The sequence below is a fragment of the Pinus tabuliformis genome, chromosome 9 (genome assembly GCF_031772625.1).
Source record: "Pinus tabuliformis cultivar Carrire ecotype Pingquan chromosome 9, CPIR1, whole genome shotgun sequence".
NCBI classification, from domain to species: Eukaryota; Viridiplantae; Streptophyta; class Pinopsida; order Pinales; family Pinaceae; genus Pinus; species Pinus tabuliformis.
Window position 1 is genome coordinate 540,833,999 of NC_142307.1, and position 18,483 is coordinate 540,852,481.

General features: G+C 36.4%; 1 pseudogene; it reads right to left on the reverse strand.

The window, feature by feature from the left end:
* Positions 1–11,657: 11,657 nt before the first annotated feature.
* LOC149149656 (actin-depolymerizing factor 8 pseudogene) overlaps positions 11,658–18,483 on the reverse strand; it is a 75,966-nt pseudogene continuing 69,140 nt past the window's right edge.

An 18,483-nucleotide genomic window follows, 5' to 3' on the forward strand; every position in this document is an offset into this window, starting at 1 on the left:
ATAACTATATGAATATGCATATTTTCACCATTGGAATTTTAGAAACATTGTGTATCATATACAATTTTAAAATTGGAATTTATGTTTCGTTAATCTTTTTTCTAATCTTTTTTCTAGAAACAATGTGTATCCTATAAGAAATAACAAGTTTAATGTGGATGCTCCCATCATCATCGAGTACACCTAAGCTCTTTTTGAGGAGCTTTGGAGCGCGTTGGGACGGGAGAGCCTTGTTCAGTGAGCTGTTGTCTTTCTCAGCCAACCAGCGTGCGCTCAAATCTTTCGGCATGAGCACCAGCCAACCAGCTTGAACCACAGCTCTTCTTCTTGTGTCTCTGCCAACCAGCGCAAGCCTTGGGTCTTCACAGTACATACATTTCGCTCTCACAGGTGCCTCTTTTGCATGGTCACCTTCCCATTGGCTGGACACGTTTCCGCTCGTTTCATCGTCACCGGAACAGGTTCATGGGCCCCTACCCATGCAGGGAGACACCTGGTTGTCTATAATCTAGCCACTCTACTTACGCTTACCTCTTCATATATCGTCTCCTGTGGGTTGTAATCGGTTTCCTCTCTGGCCTTCCTGGCCAGAGGAAAGGTTGCAGAAGGTATCTCTGATCGCCATCTAAGCTTTAGTTCCTTTTCATGCTGGTTTTTTCATGTTCGGTTGCTCCTATGCTCGGTTTCTTTGTAAGGCTCTTTCGGTTTCTGACGTGCTTCCGGACTCCTCTCTTGGGTTAGTTATCCTTTTCCTTCTGCTGTCGTTTAAATCTTTCAGTTGCACTATCATGATTGTTAATGATTCTGGAAAGTTTTTCCTTAGCAAATTTTTCCAAGCTTGTTTAAATCTCTAAGTGGATAGTTCTTGCTTAAAGGATGATTTAAATTAGGTTTTTTGCATATCCTTGGCAAAACTATGTTGAAATCTTTCATAAATAAGATTAAGGCGTCTATCTTCATCTATAGCCCATGTTCAGACATCAGGTTTCGAATTGGGAGATGGTGGCGCATTATTCAGATCTATTGTTGCTGTATTGATTGTCATAATCAGCCAGCAGAATAGTTTTTCTTTAGCCAGTAGCCCTGGTTTGAATCATCCGGGGTCTCATAGTTTCTCGGCAGGTCTCTTTTCGTCGGAGTTTTTTTCAAAACTCTTTTCCGGTGACCCCTGTGGATTCATTAAGTCTTCTGATTGTTCTGACTCTGAATTATCTATCCTCCTTGCTGTTGACATTTTGACGGTAGGGCTCCATCCTTTTCTGTCTTTTCACAGCATGCGAGGTGCTGGTCTGGACCCTTGAATTTATCCTTCCTAGTCCTTGAAGCTTCCTTTTCGAGAATTCGGCATCCTTTTCCTGCGGTTCTTTTAATTCCAAATCTAGCCTCGTCCGTCGTCTTCTGACAGAATCTAGCGGAAGTCTTCTGTTTGTACTTCTTCCCTTAAGTTTTCCCTTTCCAGTGATCATTTTATCCAGGTTTTCTTGCAGAACGTTCCCTTTTGGCTAGGATTTCGCATTGCATCCGTGTTGTACTTTCGTTCCAGCACCTTCTGAGCCTTCTCTTTGTTCTATGATGTCGGATGATAGTGACTCTCCTGCCACGCAAGCTCTTTTCAGAGCTGCTATCGAGGCTGAATCTGCACGTGAAATTGCCAAACAAGGCTCCAGCTGGCATGCCACGGTGGACGAAATGCTTCCCCCCGACTTTCGGGCCCAATCCATCCCTGCTCGGTCGATGCCGGATTCGGCTCATCACAATTATGATCAGGACATCTCTAAAAATGGCAAAGTGCATGCCCAAGCCCAACCTTTTAACAAATCTACAATCCCGGTCAAAACGATCCCTCCGCCTAAGGCTGTTTCGGTGGCGAGTGCAACATTGTCCGAACGTATTGATAGCCTGCAAAAGCTTGCACTGATAGGGAAGTGGAATTTTCCAGAGATGACTGAGGAAGAAATGAGAACATGGCTAGCATCTAAATGGTCTCCTCTGATTGGATACACTCCAGTCATATCTCGGCTAATGAAAGATTGGTTCTCCTTCCACTTCCTGAAAGCATCGGATCTGGAAGTCATCCTTAACAAGCCATGGGTGTTTGGTAGGAGCTTCTTGTCATTATCTCGGTGGTTCATGGGCTTTGACCCTCTTAAAAACACGCCATCAAATTGTATGATTTGGGTAAAGCTTCCCAACCTTCCTATAGAATTATGGTCGGTAGAAACCCTTACTGAGATTGGCAATTCAGTCGGAAAATTTATCTATGTGGATCCCTGGGTCAGAGGCGAGAAGGATAAAAGGATTGCGTGGATTTTGATAGAAAAACCTTACAAAGGTGGTTATCCGGATCATATCGAGATAACCTGGGAGGGCGTCAAAATATGTCAAAGGCTTGACTTTTGGGGCATCCCCTTTCGATGCTCTCTCTGTCATCGAACAGGACACCTCATCAAAAACTGCAGTCATCGTTTCAATCGCAAGCCAAAGCGGCAGTCTCTTTATAGGGGCAGAATCTCTGGTTTCGACTCTCCTTCTGAAGATGCAAGCATCCATGACAATCAGTTATCTTCACAGGCCATGGATCTTCGCTTCTCACAGCTCAACCCTCAAGACCAGCCCGAAGCTCCTTTCACGACGGATTTTGAATGTCCTCTTATCCCTGAGCCTCTAGATGAGAATGCGGTGCCCTCTCCTTCTCCCATGAATAAAGGGGATTTTGTAGTAGGTTCTCACCCCATTCTGATAGCTTCTTCGACGCCCTCTTCTGCAACCCCTCCAGCTGGTCTGTCAAGAGGTAAGGAGATTATGCCATCTCCGACTCCTTTCAACTCCCCGACTGAATCTCCGGTGAATAAATCCGATAGTGATATTGATCTTCTCCTTCAGAGGAACCCATCGGTTCTTGAACCTTTAACTATTCATAAGCCCTCTTTCCCTTCTATCAGCCCCAATTCTGCAAAAAACATCACCGTTCGGAAAAAGCAGAGAGGCGGCAGTCGTCACTTCAGAGGCAGAACAATTGTTTCTGATCTTGGTGTCACAAACCTCTCCCTTGTAGATGTTCCAATCCTGGAATCTGCTGATTCCCAGCCGCTTAGAGCATGTATGGCTGGTCAGTCTTCAAAATGACATTCCTAATTTCTTTGAATATCAGGGGATTGGGCGCCCTCCCAAAATTCTTGGCGCTAAAAGAGATTTTTGTTCCAGCTCACCCTCATATTATTTTCATCCAGGAAACAATGCACTCAAGCAATGTTTCTTTGGCCTTCTTCAGAAGAATGTTTCCGACTTGGCATATGGTTGCCACTGAAGCTGATGGTATGTCTGGCGGTCTGGTAGTTTTGTGGGACCCAGCATGGATTAAAGCAAAAGCCTTTAAATGTTGTGCTGGAATTCTTATCTCGGCTTCAATCAGAGGTTGGCCTTTGATCCTAAATATCTTGAATATTTATGCGCCCTATAAAAACAGATCCTCCTTTTGGGATAATTTGTTTGCCTTTGAAATCCTTGATATTGAGTCATTAATGATTCCAGGTGATCTAAACGTCACCCTGAATTCTGATGAATGTTGGGGTAACTGCAGGAAGAATGACCCACTGGCTGATAGACTTCGACAGGAATTTTTGAACAGGAATTTGGTTGATGTCATTCCTGACAAAATGTCTCCAACATGGGATAACAATAGGTCAGGCCCAACCTTCATCGCAAAAAGAATTGACCGTTTTATTATAAATGCCAGCATTATTGCAAAATGGGGGATGCCTGTTGCTAGTACAGGTAATGATTTTACCTCGGATCACAGACCCATCTTTCTTGAATGGAAGGATATGGATTGCAGGATGGGTTACTCCTTTAAATTTAATAGAATCTTTTTGGAAGAAAAATCCTTTAATGAGGTCATAACAAAAAAGTGGGAGGACTTAAAACAATCCGAAATGGCTCCCTTCTCTACTTTCCGGGAAAAGATCCAATCTCTAAGGGAGGTGGCTAAGGACTGGCAAATCAAGCGGAGGAAGGAGGATAAACAGGAGCTGATCGACATCAAAAAGGAGATAGGTATCCTCACAGACTCAGTAAATTATGATCGCTTGTCTTTTGATCAAAAGAATCTCATCAGAATTTTGGAAAAAAAGAAACAAGCGCTGCTGCTAAAGGAAGAAGCATCCTGGAGGCTTAAAAGCAGAGCGACTTGGCTCAGGGAGGGCGACCGAAACTCTAAGTTTTTTCACAATTTCGCAAATGCAAGGAGGCGTAAAAACTCGATCTGGAAGATTGAAGATGGTAATGGGGGTTTCTTTTTCTCTCAGCATGACATATCGGTGGAAGCCACAAGATTCTTCCAGAACCAATATAAGAGGCAGCGAAGTGAAATAAATGACATCCTGTGGGCTGTGGACCTGGTGCCTGTTATGTTTGACGAGGATGCAAATGCCGAGTTTTTTAAGCCTATTATGGAAGAGGAACTTCATGATGTTATCAAGAAATTCAAAAAGGACAAAAGTCCTGGGCCAGATGGCTGGCCGATTGAGTTCTTTTCTCACTTCTATGATATGTTCAAAGAGGACATGCTGCGGATGGTGGATGCTACGCGCACATCTGGGAATATAAACAGTGCCTTGACTGCTACATTCTTAGCTCTTATTCCCAAAAAGGATCATTCAGAATCATTATCGGACTACAGGCCTATTGCATTATGTAACATTCTTTTTAAAATCATCTCTAAAATTATAGCGGAAAGGATGAAACCTGTTCTGAACTCCTTCATTACCAGGGACCAGCATGCTTTTTTAAAAGACAGGAATATTCTCGACGCAGTCGCTATGACTCAAGAATGCTTATTTTCAGTTTTATCAAACAACATTGATGCGGCCATTCTAAAGATAGATCTGGAAAAGACGTATGACTGTGTAGATTGGGGATTTCTTAGAATCCTTCTGGCCAAAATCGGTTTGAGGTCTCAGGGTATAAACTGGGTAATGGCGTGTGTCGAAAATGTTAAATACTCAGTTATTATTAATGGCACCCCTTCATCCTTTTTCCAGGCGGAGAGAGGACTTCGTCAGGGCTGCCCTCTCTCCCCCCTCCTCTTTATTCTTGTGATGAACTCTCTCAGCACCCAGATCAATAATGCAGTGGCCGATCGAAGGTGCATGCCGATCAAGATTTGCAAGGATATATTCCTATCTCATAATCTGTTTGTCGATGACATTCTTATCTTTGCCATGCTATGCAAATCAACCTGGCTCTGCCTGAATGAGATCTTTCAAAAGTTCCAGTCAGCTTCTGGCTTGGTCATTAACAGGAACAAATCCATGTTGTATCACAATGAGTCCAATCTGGAGTTAGTTCAATGGATTGCAGCGTTGTTTGGCATTAACCAGGCATCAATTAAGGAGGGCTTTAAATATTTGGGTTTCTTTCTGAAAGCAAAAGGAAACCGTAAACAGGACTGGCTATGGCTGATCGACCGCTTCTATAAAAAAATATCAAGATGGGAGATGAGATTCCTATCTCTGGGGGGCAGATTTATCTTGGTACAGACAGTTCTATCTCAACTTGCGGTTTATTGGGCCCATCTATATCTTCTTCCTACTTCCATTATTAGCAAAATGGTCTCTTTAGCTGCAAATTTTTTATGGGGTGGAAGATCTTATCAATCCAAATTCCATTTAGTTAAGATGGACTCCATCACAAGGCCGAAGACGGTTGGGGCCTTATGCACATGAGGTCTTTTGGTAAAGCCCTCCTTTGCAAATCCCTTCATAGAGCCATCTATGGTGAGGGCAAGTGGAGCAATATCATCAACCAAAAATATCTTAAAGGCAGGAGCTTGGTTTTCTGGTTCAGAAGAAAATCACTGGGCATTAAAAGGGGGTCAGCCATCTGGCAAAGCTTTAGGAAGATTCAGGTTTTCTTCTTGGGAAATTTAAGATGGAGAATCTTTACAGGCTCGAGCATCTATTTCGGTATTGATCCAACAGTGCATGGTCTCGAATCGCTGCTTCCCCCTGGATTGATTTCCTTTTTCCACTCAAAAGGCTTCTTTACGTGGAACAAACTGATTAAATCTTGGTCCTCATCTTCTCCAGTATGGAAGGACGGGGATGATTTATTGTTGCCTCTTTCTCTTCATCCCATTTGGTGTTCGGCTGTTAATAATCTTGCAGGCAAAGGTATCAAGCAATCAGGCTCAAAGGATGCGCTGGTATGGTCTATGCAGAACTCTACACAGCCTATTTGTGTCAAGGACCTATATGCAGCTTTTTCATCTGGCCTTCCGCCGCTCTCCGCTCCCATCTTTCCTCCCAAATTATGGAAAGCGTCGTGTCCGCTCAAGATGATTTTATTTTCATGGTTGATCTTTTCTAACAGGAACCTCACATGGGAGGTCCTTCAAAGGAAGGGATGGCAGGGTCCGGGCAGATGTCCAATGTGTTGTCTGGCGGCTGAAACAAATGCCCACATGTTCTTTCAATGTGCTGCATCGTCTCAAATCTGGTATGATCTGTCATTATCTCATGGTTTCCCTCACCGGGTTTTCTCATCTGTACAGGAGGGCTTCAAATGGTGGAGCGAACAGCGACCAGCTTGGCGATCAGTATTCATCCTTACATGCTGGTTTTTGTGGAAATGGAGGAATGCTCACATCTTTCAAGATTCCAGGGTGCCCCTTGCCTCTGTCCTGGTTCACATTTTCGCTTTCCTCGACCCTGCTGGTTAACCTCCAGCCATGGTTTCTGTCAATTTTACCTCTATCGTTTCTTTTTTGGTTTATGTGGATGACTTTTCTCTTTTGATCTTCCTCTCTGCTTTTGGATGGTTTTATAAATTGTTTCTAATGATGATATATCTGTAAGCTATCTGGACAGTCTTTTTTTGGTGGAAGTTTCCCGATTAATCTGCAGTATCAGACCTATCTGTCAATGTTCCAGGATGGGACGGCCATGTTATGTAACAGAACTTTATATTCTCTTAATATAATCCATGATGTTTTTCTCTTTGATTTTTTTTTTTTTCTCTTTACGACAAATCTCACATAAAAGTTACTAATAACCATAGGAATTCATGCTTTGTCAATATTTGTTCTAAAGACATTGTGTATCATATATTATTCTAGAAACATTGTGTATGGTATTCTAAATGAATGACATATCAAATAGAGGATCCACCCATTATCATAACAAATAATTTAAAAGTGTACCTTATGATACGTGGAATATCCACCACAAATTTTAGTTATTTCATATATAATACACAAAAATTTTAGACGGAAAATTGACAAAACGAAAATAAATAATTATATACATGCATATATATCACAATATTTTAAAAAAATTAAATAACTTAAATTTATGGATTTATTACTAATAACAATCAAATTTCTTATTATATAATATTTTTCTTATTATATAATATTTTAATAATTTACATAGCATTAAATTAAATTTTATATATATATATATATACCAATTTTACCATCACAATTTTACTAGCATCATTAAATTTACTATCCCATAATTAGTTATCCACAGAGAACTCCAATTTTATTATTATCATTAAATTTTTAAACCTAAATTAATAAAGGGGTTTATTAATTTCTTACCTATTGAATTAATTTATTTTAGAATATATAAAATTAATAAAGGGGTTTATTAATTTCTTACCTATTGAATTAATTTATTTTAGAATATGTGTGTGTAGGTAGAAGTATATTTGAAATTTCAATATAAAAAAGGGGTAAATTTTTTTAAAATAAAGAATTTAAATTTACTTTTAAAAATAAAATAATCAATAAATAATAAAATATATATAGATTAGTTTCAATTTAAATATATTATTAAGTATTAAGTATTAATTGTTTTTAATTATTGTTTAATCTAACATAAGGATGATGTGTGATTCCATAGGTGCTTAATATGAAGTTGATATATGTCTCTTATAAAATTAAAATAAAATATATTCTGAATTAAAAAACAATATTAGCTAACCTACCCAGTTTAGAATAAAAAAACAATATTCCCTATAGTAAAAACAGAAATGAATATACATAATTGATAGTTTTAGTTAGAAGTATTATAAAATAACAATAATGTCTTATTTTTATATTAACTTTAAGAAGTAAAGTAATTACAAGTAAAATAAAATAAATCAATCCATCAATCTTCACTATAACACTTCAATAAATTGTTTGAATATCTATGTTGACTAATATATTTCAAAATACAAACTTCATGTTTACGGATATCTAGTAAATTTAGAATTTAATGCCCTAAAAGTTAAAAACATAAAAATTCATTTAATTCTTAATATAAAATTGATATAGAACATTTAAAAAATATGAATGATAATAAAAATTTCAATCTACATCATAAATAATGTATTTCACTATACAAAATCAAATAATATTAAACTATTTAAAATTATATTAATAAAATGTCAATGTAGACTATACAAAATCAAATAATATTAAACTATTTAAAATTATATTAATAAAATATCAATATGGACAATGTTGTTTATAAATATATTTCAATACCTATGTTAAACAAAATGTTTCAATGCTAACTATGCATATATATGTATATATTATATGAAGCAATTAAAAAACACAACTTTTTATGTTAAAACATTTTAAAATATTTCCAATATTCTTATTATTTTATAATTAATTTTTTTTCTTTAAAATATAATTGACATGTCATTTTTTAATATAAAATTAAAAAATAATATTTATTTCAATAACAAATAAAATATTTCAATATTCATATTAAGTAGCATAATTTTGTATTATTACTATACAAAGATAAAGTACTTTAAAAAAAATCAAATTATGATGTATAATTATTTGAATATTTATGTTAAGTTATATATTTCAATATTAAGTTGAAATATATTTTCATATAAAAAGGAAGGAAAATAAAGTATATTATAACAACCACTTCTCATTTAACACCCCATATAAAAAATAATAATATTGTTTTGCTAGATATATCTCTTTTTGGTAAAAACAAAATTGTATTTAATTGCAATGGACTTAAGAACACCTTCCATACTAGCTATGGAAGTCATGTAATTACACAGAAAGTTCCCTCTATGGACTTGGTTCGGTAAACACTGTTCAACCAACCAATCTGAGTGCGTAATTTTCATTTGTCCGTCCAGTGGAAATATCACACATGGAAAGGGTTTTCCACGAGTTTTTGCATGAGCCGTTATTCTTTTTCCCAGCACCGTTTTTCGGACAATCATTTTTCCCGACAGTCAGTTTATGCTATGCGACGCAGGAGTAATTCTAGTGAGCCTCTGCAGGTGAAGTTTTGCACGGAAAGATCAGCCACGGTATGATCGTTATTCGACGTAGGAGTCGTTACAGTGAGCTTTTGCAGGTGAAGCTCTGCAGGGAAAGTTCAGCCACGAATTAATACTTAGGAGATGGAGGTGTCATCTTTCAGTGACTTTTCGTTGTCATTTACTACCAAGTATTCAGTAAACCAACCATAGAACTAGAAACAGGCAGTCAAACATACCAATTATTTCCCAAATTTAGTTACCCTTTTCATTTTTTTTAGTCTTTTAAGAAATTGAGGCATTAGGATAGGCTTCTTGTTCCACCTGGACAAGGCCTACTTACTTTCCCATTTGTGTCGCGTTGCCTTCCTGACAATTGGTATTATGGCCCCCTCATCCTCCAGATTTCCCCAATGGCTTGCGGCAAGTCATCCCGAAACACAAAAAATCTTGTTCACATGAAATTATAGATCATCAGTTTACATAAACATCACTACCACATTGTCTATAGCATTACATAACTAGTATTTACAGTCAATACCTAATTTGTGTAAACCAAAATATTATGAGTCCAAATCATTTATATATCTAACAATTATGAGTGATTCTTTTGTGCTATGTTAATGAATTGATAATGTGTAGTTGTGTGTTGTGGTTTGCAACTAAGACCCTTATCCAAAAGAACTTGCATCGCAAACTTACCTTGCACTTAGACAGAAAAAATGGTTTGGATTGGATGGTTTTATTGGGGATGTGACAAATGGTATCAGAGCATGGTTACAACATTACAAACCTACTGGGCTCAGTGTACAGAAATGAGATAGGTAGTATTATTTTGAACTCGTGATGCTTCGTGTGCAAGCAGACAGCTCAGGTAAGCAGGAAAGGATAAATGAAAAGTGATAACCACAATGAACAGTGAACTAAATCCGAAAAAGCAAGCAAATCCACCTCCAGGTAAAGAAGGAAGAGTGTGGGTAAAATGGAAAGGTGAGGAGAAACATGTTACAACAACCGAGATACTGACAACATTGCAAAATGTGGAAACCGCATTACTAGACTATCGAGCAGAGATTGTGGAATTGTCTTAAGAATAGGAACAACAATAGAAGCTAAATATAATTGTACACTGAAACTTGATGGAAATCAAAACTCAAAGGTTGATAAAGAAAACTTTCGATGAAATCGACAAGGAAGGTGTGCAGGATTTAATCATTAAAGTGAAAGGATATGAGATCGAAAACAGAGTTAAAGAACTGATCAAGTTATGAAGGCATTAAAATATCATTGAAGGCAGTGAAATAACTCGCAAAGGCAAGAAACACATTTTCGGGCCAAAAAGGGGGTGGAAGTGCAACGCGTTTCCAGTAGCAACTAGGGAAATTTTAGTTGCACTCAGATCACGCAAGAAATGTTCCACAAGCCCAAGTGTTTAGAATCACATTTTTTACATCAACAAGATCTGGGAATGATTACACATAAAATGTAGGAGAGTTATGTCATTAAAACATGTGTAACAGGGAAATAGAAAATAACTTTTGTGAAGGAATGGAATGCAGGGCATTTTGCAGCTCTGGTACACCTAAAGGTTAACACAATAATGAAGTAACTATGAAATTTTCAGAAATAGAGTACATTTGGGTTAGAAGAAACCACTACTGAAGCAAAGAAAAAGGTAAAATCAGAGACAATTCCTATAGATTTCATTCCGATAGATTTCTGTGTGAATCATTTTGCATTGAAATTATCTAAATTTATAGAGTAAAAAAAACAGCCATAGTTTTCCTAATAAAACAAACAGTCAAAACTTACCTACATTCTCTAGAGAAAGATATCCAAGATATCCATATATGTCTTCCAATCTTGTTTCCACGTATTTTTATCATCAGGAGAAAGCTTTGCAAGACCAAAATTGGAGACCTTCCTCTGATCCAAAAAAAATATTTGAAGCCTTAATTCCCCGTGAATAATGATTTTGTAATGCAGGTTGTGTAAGTATAACACCCAATGAGCTACATCCAAAGAAATAAGTAGCCAATGGTTCAAACTAAGAGGCATTCGACCTCAATGAGAGGCCAATCATTGTCATGTGCATATACCAGAACGCCCAAAATCAAAATGCAATAAACATATTACATGGATCTATACAAGATACTTTAGCAAACGGTTCAGGACTGGAGAGACATCATTACTCCTATGTCCTAGAGCCTTCATGGCCTTGAGAACTCTCATAAATAATGTCACCTCCCTATCGACAACCCATTACTACTAACTAGTTGCATGCCATAAGAAGAGATGCTACAAGTTGTTTCTGATATCAAACATAAATCATGAACAGTTATATAACAAACTATCGTGGTGCAATAAAGCTATCAAGAATTGATCAGACAACCAAGAAAAAAATCATAATTCAGATCCACACAACCTATAATGCAAACATCAAAGCATAAGAATTCTAACGTTCTTTGGCTCTAATGTTATCAATGTTTATCTCAGAGGCATGTGTTTCTTGAACATCACATTGGATTCCATCGAACTCTCTCCTTAACCTATCCTTGGAGCATGCATGCAGTCTTTTGTTTAGGACCCTGAAAGTGTCAAGAAACCATGCAATCAAAACTATGTTTCTCTTTTGATAGTTTTCTTTAGTCACCCAGTCAAAGTCATAAACAACATATCTGCACTCCTCAGGAAATTCATAAATAAACATATTTTCACACGTTCTCAGAAAGAGAAGTAGTAAAATCATCATAAGTTTTCCCAGGAGTGCCAATCTTGTCCACAGTAATTTACTGAAGCTTCTCATCAATCTTGAATTTTATATAACGATGGGTTCTCTTGCTCTTCAGCTCCAAGAATTTGATCTTGCATTCATTATCAACAATCATTCCTGATGTTGCGTTGGCCACTTCCGCAGATTCTCAGAAGCAAACTTTGTGAAAAAACGCCCGACAATGCCAAAGTTGATGCACAAATTTAGCATGGCTGCTCTACTTTCAAATGCTTGCATGTGAAACAATGTATAGATGTCAAATATGTGACATGTTGAAAGTGGCTTCCGACACGTAAAATATTTGCATGGAGCACCTGGAAAGTCTTTAGTCCCTGTGCTTTAAGTAGGATGATGATATGTGCGCCATATATGAATTTCTTACTCATATTTTCTCTGTATTAATCTGCAAATGAGAACATGACGACTCTGAAGGTGATAACATCAGTGAAATAACTAGGCTCACATTAGTCTATATCTCCATTCATTCAATCATCGATATTATGTATGCAAATTCTCTATTATCATAAGCTTGGTCCAGTAGGTTCTTTTACGAGCATCAGTTGGTAGCATGATCGTTTTACAAGCATAGATTGGTTTGGGTGTAAGATTTTATATATATTCTCCTGGTTTGGGTGTAAGATTTTATATATATTCATTAGAGGAGAATAGATGGTGTTATAAGCATCAATTAGTTAAACTGTTGTTGGTTTCCCAACAAACATCAACTTATGCCAAACGAGATGCTACATTCTATAGAGTTGTGAGCCTTAAAAATCACTAGGAACAGATGGAAACAAATATGCATAGACCCAAAAAAAACCGAGTATGCTCAATTTCAAGATGCAAGATGTGACAACATTTATTTTAATAATATTGACTTTCAAATAATATTTAGAGTCAATAACTAATAAAAATAATCAAATAAAAAAATATAGTTGAAAGCATAAAGAAACACTTATTATTTGTCAGTTACCAACCAAAAATAATTCATTCAATGAAAAAAAAAAACTTATCAAAAGCAGAATGTTAATGCAACACGCATCACACATTTGGATGCTACCTCATATAGTAATAAACCACATTTAAGCCATGATTTCAATGTTAACTAAAAATGTTATAGGAAATTAGGTAATGGGCCATTCTCATGGCTAATGATCCTCTTGATTATATTTACGAATAAAATACAAGTGAAAAGAAGATAAAATACAAGTGAAAAGCTGATAAAATACAAGTGAAAAGTGGTTACTGATACCCATAGTCATAATCTTTATTTTCAAGAAAATGTTTAAATTTTTGTGCATGGTAGACATGGTCATTTATATGACAACATCAACCAAGCATCTTATCTAAAGAAAGGTAAAGTATCAACATAGCTTAGGCAAGAAGCACTTGCATAGACATAAGTACATGTCCTGAAGGACTAAGACGAATTCCTTTTTAGTGATGAATACCCAATTCACAAATCTGAAAAACACAGTATCTACATCCATTTGAGATGTAGCCAACTGAAGATGTGTGCCACATATTCAGTTGATTTTACTACACCTCATTATCTATGAGGAACTGAGGAGAAATTACTAGAGGTGGAAACAAGTTTGCCACACATTTGAACTGTAAATACCCACAAAAGATGTAGTAAAGATATATAAAATCAATAAATGATTTAATTAAAACTATAAAGAAAATATAACAAAACTAAAATTGAACACTACCTTAGGTTGGTTGTACTTGTCCCTTATTGCAGCCAATGTGCAACCTTTTTTGTTCAATTGCAAGTAGTGTATGGCATAGTAAAATCTCTCATGTTTGCAAAGTATATTTCTAAAAAATGCACAAAATATAGGAGAGTTAAGCCTATGACCCATGCAATTTTCATGTGTTCTTTATTCTTCCATTATTTTTCAGTGTAATCTACGTGTTGACAACTTGAAGGGGTAGGAACTTGCAAAGTTGGTCGGGTGTGCCAATCTTCAAATCTGGTAAATTTAAGCTATGTTTGAATTCACAAAAAATCAAAGAAAGGGCATTCACTTTTAGAGACTTTGACTTGGCGTGTACTAATTTTCAAAGTCTTCCAGTGAGTTAAGTCACATGATGAAGATAAGGTGAATACAACTTCCACGTAATACATTGAAATGATAGGAATACCTATTATTGCAGTTCCAACATTCGCTCATGTTGCTAATGGACAATTCCTAAATATCTTATTCCTTCGCTGTATCTTTGCATGTTTAGGGGAAATTGCTAATATTTAGAACTATACACATCAATATACATACCATACAACATTCTTTTCATTTTTAATAGTTATGTGCAAACATTGGTATAAATTCAACTCACAATAAGGTCATGATAAGTCTCATATGTTATTTATTATATAAGTTTGTAACCTTTGCTAATGGTCACGTGGCTTGTGGGTTAACGCACAAAATGTAGTGATAAGACTGGAATTATCTCGTAGGCTAGTTGTCTCGCATAATGACCCTTTAGTCTATTGGCATCTAACACTTGGTAAGATCTGCATTGTGGGGTGACTAGGATTATAATCCAACTGTCCTCATGAAAATAGTGCAGTTAATGTGTAACCACCTCCTCCTGGCCTTCCCTCATAGTTGTCACTCTCATTCTTACCTTTTTCGATGGAGCTCTGCAACAAACCTAGGGGTTTTCCTAGCTAGTAGTTTCTACCAAATGTAACTAGGTATGGAGAATGTCTTACCTTCATTTTCCACGTATTTCTCATCGGTTTACAACATTTTGGTTAACTCTCTTGAAGTAATTTTCCACAAGCTGATGGTTAGGTTGGCAGATTGCAATGTTTAGCTTACGTAGTTGGACATTAATTTACCAGGTGAGAATTTGTGATTTTTTCTTTATTTCTTGTTACCCTATCAGTTCCCAATTCAAGTTTTAATTTATAACAAGGCGATGCCTACAAGATTTCAAGGGCTTATTCCTCAAGTAAGAAATTCTCCCTCAGATATGATCTTTCCTTATTTCTGAAGCCTAGGTTTTTTGTTAACCTAATTTGTGTTTGATGAACATATGTGAGAGCCTTTATCCTTAAATTAATACTTGGTGTCTACAAGTTGAGGTTTTCCAAGATTGCAGTGGTTTAACAACTGGCTTTTGATTATGTTTCACATGAACAGGTTCTATCAACCACGCTTACTCTTTGTTGGCCAAATCTCTTCTTAAAGTTGGACCTATATAGTTAGGAGTCGCAGGCTCCTTATAGAATTAGTAAATTGTTAAAGAGTTTTCAAGGCCATGGCCTGCATGTAGTGAATTGACTCACATAGTTTGGTTATTGTATGAACATTCCTTTAAAGAGTATATGTTTTCCTTAAACAGGTTTTTTGAATGTTGCATCTTTCAGTTTTAAATTGTATATTTATATCATTGCAATAATCTATGTTTCCTATTTTTATTTTACTATACAAATATATAATTATACTTTCGTTGGTTGGTAACATCTTCGCTACATGGTTTCTATCCAATTTCCTTGAGTTTATTTCATATGCAAGTATCTAATTAATACCCCAAACCCTAGGGTTTTACTGGAATTCTCCTTAGGTTCAATTTGTTACCATAATTAATTCGATTCACATTGCACCAACAATCGATTTAAAAGTATCAGGTGTTAAATTTTTGTTTCCTCCAAGCTAAAATTTCTTTCTTGACCAGAATAATTTCTTTTTGGTCCATTGAGATTGTTTTTATGTTACTATTAAGTTACTATTCTTCATCCAATATCGTCGGTGCTCTACATGTATACATATATAATATGTCAGCCAACTGTGACCAGATATTACACCAAAATTAATTACCTCGGACTTGTTTCCATATCTATACTTGGTTTTTATTTTTCCTGTTCTGTCTTTATATAGCACAATTCCATTTTTTTCTTTTCTTGAGTTATCCCAGGTGAATGTCCATATTTAGTGAACATAGGGTTTGGATATTTATGGTGTCTTTAATTGTGTATTTAAATTGTATGAAAGTGGTCTATATTGTTGTTCTAGAACTCCTATGTATTACAAGTATCTCTTTTGATTTAATATGGAAGCATGCATAGGGTTATTCTTGGGGAGGTTTCTTATGTTAAGAATTACTTCATGTTTGTTATTTGATTTGTTTCCCAATACATATATTTATTCAGCTTTATGTAAATCAGGTAATGACAACATATTTTATATAGTTCTATATTTCTTGAAGTTTCTTTCTTTGAACAATGTTTATCGGTGTTATGGAGAGTAGGTGGGACCTTCCAACTATTATTTGGATCATTTAGGTAGATTACAGGGTCTCGGACTGTTTTGTTAATGGGCTTCATCCTATTGGATTGGGACTAACCGGTTCCCCACCTTCCTTATATTATTAATATCATTGATATTTCGACAAACTTGAGTTCTCAACAAGGTTTCCCTCTATTTAACCAATACACCTTCTTAACATTAGTTATGTACAAGAATACAATACTTATTCATATTCATATATCATAAATACCTACAAATACTCTCACTAAACATAAAACAATATTTCCTTTATGTTTGAAAGTCAAAGAAAAATTACATAGACATTTTCTATACAAGAAACACAATCCTTTCCTTATATACAAGTATCATAAATATTTATAGAAACTCGTTGTTTCCTACATTTATTAGATAATACAAACTTGTATTTCGTGGAGAAACATTTAGTCCTATAATCATAGATACGTCATTACATTCACTGTCTATCTACATATCTAATAAATCTTCAGGATAGTACACATCCCATAACATTTACAAAGATACTATATGTTCTGGGAATTGGAGATACTTATCTGCATAGGTTTAGACAACAAGGGAATTCAGCTAGGAGAAAGACTACTCCTCTCAACCAATGAGATTAGTCACCACAACCAATTCTCCCGCTGATCTGTTTCAATTCCATAATAGCATATGGGCAATGACCTAGCTCTTTGTTCTCAATCATCAAGACTACACCCATCCAACCTAGAACTCATAGACTCATAAATCTACCTTAGGGTTTCCACTAGCTCTCAGTCCAGCTCAAGAATACCCTTACTAGCATTTTCTTGCCTTACCTTAACAGTGTCATATTCAACGTAATAGTTTTCTTCTTCTTCCTTCAAAATGCCTCCATCTTTTCTCTCTTTCCTTCCTTGGGTTTTTTTTTTTTTTTTTTTTTCTGATATGAAATTGGAGGATAATTTATCCTTCCTAAAAAGCGATCATTCTCTTGACACTTTGCAAGTAAAAATGGGTCTTACAACCCGCCCTTACCACTAAGCCCCTCGCACCAATCCACCATGGTCATTTTGGAGGTCATATGCAAGCACCCTCTGTTGGTTGTCGTAGCCACGGTTCTATGTAGAGGCATGCATCCAGGGCTAGGGCCAAACTCTAAGCCCCCTTTCTGTTGGGTGCTAAGCTTTGGTGTCATCAGTGGTTATGTGGAAATGTTGTGACCAGGGGTCATGCTAAGGTCCCAAGCCCCATGATCCTTGAGTCATGGTTATATGGTGTTGTGGTGACTGGGGGTCAGGGCTAGCGGCGCGACCCCTCCTCCCATATGTGCCTTTGATAAATTTTATAATAAATGTTTTCCTATTGAATAATAAGAAACATCATTAGGCATAGTGGTAAAGTGTTGGATTTGTAGAATAGAGGTTGGGAGTTGGAGCCCTGCCCAGGCTATCCAAACCCTACCATAATTTTGGCCAACATTGGGGTGCCACGTGGCACACCTTAAATGGTCCACCACACAAAAACATGAACTAATAAAAAATGAGCTAATTCGACCAATATGATGTTGCCACTTGGTAGAACCTTATTGGTTAGTACCTCCACAATGGTCTTGATGATGTCAGTAGTACAGTAGCCTAGTCAGTTGCCCAGTCAGCAACCCTGCTCATTTTGTAGTTATTGGGCCAAATGATCAAAACATGATAACTTGAGCATACAATGTCAGATTGAGTTGAAATGAACATCGTTGGATTCAAAATGACGAATACTTTGACTTGATGCTGGTTTCAAAAGTTTATGGGAACTTTCATTTTTGAGCTAAAATTTGATCACTGGATAATACCTCCTCACTAAGAATTTTTGGACTCCAAAATTTTACTTCTCCTAGTAAATAATATGAGGTTGAAACTCAAAATTATCGAAAAAAGCAATCCATAATGCTTTTTTTCAATTGGTTCCCTTCGGGCTCCAATCAAGTTAATTCACCTATCTTCCTCATGAAGACCTATTGTCCTGTTAAGAATTGAGCCTAAATCCTTATTGTTGATGCACGAACAAAAAACCTAATGAGTGGAATTTGAACATTCTCTTTAACCCCATCTTTCATGACTCAAACAACTTCATCTTGAATTTCAGTTGGCTAAATACAAACTTGAATTTCCATCTTGGAAA